The sequence below is a fragment of the Halichoerus grypus genome, chromosome 11 (assembly GCF_964656455.1).
Source record: "Halichoerus grypus chromosome 11, mHalGry1.hap1.1, whole genome shotgun sequence".
Lineage (NCBI taxonomy): Eukaryota > Metazoa > Chordata > Mammalia > Carnivora > Phocidae > Halichoerus > Halichoerus grypus.
In genome coordinates, this window is record NC_135722.1 from 43,204,963 (window position 1) to 43,207,957 (window position 2,995).

Here is a 2,995-nt window from a genome sequence, read left to right on the forward strand (position 1 = left end):
CCGTTTGGGTCAGCCAAAGGAAAAACAGAGGGAAGAGGCAAGCAGCATCCCAGGCAGAAGGAGCAGGACGTGGAAAGGCAAGAAATTGAGAGCATGGCAGTTACTCGAGCTACAGGGAGCTGAAGTGAGAGGAGGGTGGAAGAACAAGCTTGGATGAGTGAACAGGAGCTGGATCAGGAAGGGTCTCTAATACCTCGCATGGGGATTTGAACCTACTCTAAGGGCCATGAGAAGCCACAGAATGTGGATTCTGAGTTCAGACTATCTGAGTGAAAATCTTCGTCCTGTCACTAGCTTGGTAACCTTAGGAAAAGTATTTTGCCTTTCTGAGCTTCAGTTTCTTCACCTGTGAAATGGTGATAATAAAATACCCACTTAGTAGGACTCTTATAAGGATTAGATGCTGAGACCTAGCAAGTCCATGAAGGAAATTTTGTTGGAGGGTTAGAAACCACGGGGTGTATTAGTTTTCCAGTGCTGTGGAACAAATCACCGTAAATTTAGTGGCTTGAAATAACACACGCCTATGAGTTTGTAGTTCTGGAAATCAGAAGTCCAGTATGGCATGGCTGGCTTCACAGCTCAGGGTCTCCCAAGGCTATAGGCAGGCTGTTGCCTGGCTTGCGTTCTCATGTGGAGGCTCTGGGAGGGAACCCATTTGCACGCTCGCTCAGGTTGTTGGTAGAATCCAGTTCCTTGCAGTTGGAGGAGGGAGGTCCCTGTTTCCTTGCTGGCTGGCTGCTGGAGCTCGCTTTCCACTCCTGGAAGCCTTTCTTAGGTCCTTTCTGCATGACCCCCTTCATCTTCAAGCCAGCAACAGCATGTCGAATCCTTCGAAACCTCCCTGGCTTTGAGTATCTGTGACTTGCCCTTTCCTCACTGGAGAAACTCCCTGCCTTTAAAGGGCTCACTTCATTAGGTGGATTCACCTGGATAATTTCCCCGTTTTAAGGTCGACTGATTAGTAGCCTTAACTGTATCTGCAGAATTCCTTGTGCTGCGCAACATAACGTAACATCAGAAACAAAGAGTAACACCAGAAGGATGGAGATCATGGGGCCATCTTAGCCTTCTGCCTACCACAGAATGTAACATCATCTTTTCATTTTGAAAAATCACTCTGTTTGCATTGGAGGTGGTGGTGGGGGCGGGGGAGATGAGAGGCAAGGAGGCCCTTTAGAGAACCTGTCATCTCCCTTCAAGGAGGAGGCGGTGGCCTGCTCTGAGTGAAGGGGCAGTGAGAGGACCGGACAAAAGTGAGCACTGTTGGGGAGGCAGGGCTTGGTAACAGATCGAGGCGGATTTCTGTCTCCCTAGCGTGGTATTGAAGGTCTCTGATAGTCTGGCCCAGCCCACTACCCCAATTCCTCCCTCACATGTTTAGATCCCTACCTCCTCCCCCTCTCACATGTGATGGTTTGAGCTTTGTTATCAGCCGCTATCACTACTGGATTTGAAGCTCTACAAAGGTAGGGATCATATCTGTTTTGCTCACTTTTGAATCCTCTGCATTTAGTACAGTGCGTGGCACATTCTAGGTTTTCTCAGTAGCTGTCAAATACATGGATGAACAAATGAATGAATCCTGCATTCTAGCAAGTCAACACCTTCCAGATCTCCTGATCTCCAAATATGTCTGTGCGGCTGCTTGCCACACAGCTCCACTTAGGTGTCCCCCAAACACCCCAAACATCTGTCAAAAAAGATAAGCCAAACCCAAACCTTTCTTCCCGAGCCTGCTCTGCCTCTTGATCCTCTGTCTCAGAGAATTAATGGCCCCACATTCACCACGTGAGATCTGAAACTGAGGAACACTCTCCATCACTCACCATTTACCTCCTCTCCTACAAGATATTGAAGTTCTATGAGGTCACGGATTTTCTCTGCTTTGTTTTCTGCACGCAATAGACACTTGGCAAATGTTTGTGGAATGGATGAATGAATGAATAATTGCCTTAGATCAGACCCTCCGTAATTCTTATCTGGAACCTGCACTTTCTTCACTAGTTTCCTTGTCTCTGGTCTTGCCTTTCTCCCGTACCCCCTATTGACAAATGTTGGATGACCCCCATTAACCTCAGCAGAGACTTGGGGTCTGATGTCTGCTCTTCCCCCAGCCTGTCCATTCCAGCGACCCCCTTGTTCATACCGTCCTCTCTGACCCCCTGGCTAATTCCTACCTACCCTCCAAGTTTCAGCTGAATGATCACCTCCTCCTAAAAGTCAACAACATCCTCTCCAGGAAATAATCCAAGCAAAACTGTGCTTTGGGATGATTAATCCACATCAGTAGGTGGGAATAATTGAATTTATGATACACTTTTGGCAGGAAGAAGACTGGGCTGCAGGGGAGGGTGAAGAGTGAACTTAACATTCAGACTGTGGTCACCTAAACACCTTCATACTCACAGAGAAGATGCCTCCCAGCACATCTTGGACATTCTGCTCTTAATCCTCAGGGTTGCGCTTTCCAGCACGGTAGCCACTGGACATAGATGGCTGTCGAGCCCTGGAAATGTGGTTATCTGAACTGAGATGTGCTGTGAGTGTAAAATACACATTAGATGTCAAGGACTCAGTACAAAAAGATTTTTAATACCTCATTAATAATATGCTATATTTTTTACTTTTTTAAAAATATTTTATTTGACAGAGAGAGAGACAGAGAGAGAGGGAACACAAGCAGGGGGAGTGGGAGAGGGAGAAGCAGGCTTCCCGCCGAGCAGGGAACTTGATGTGGGACTCGATCCCAGGGCCCTGGGATCGTGACCTGAGCCAAAGGCAGACGCTTAACAACTGAGCCACCCATGTGCCGCCAATAATATGCTATATTGACTCCATGTTAAAATGACACTGTTTTGGAAATATTAGATTAAATCCTTAAAATTAGTTTTCTTGTTTCTTTTTACTGATTCTTTCATGTAGCTACCAGAAATTTAAAAATACTTATGTAGCTCACATTGTATTTCCATTAGACAATGCTATCTATGGGAAG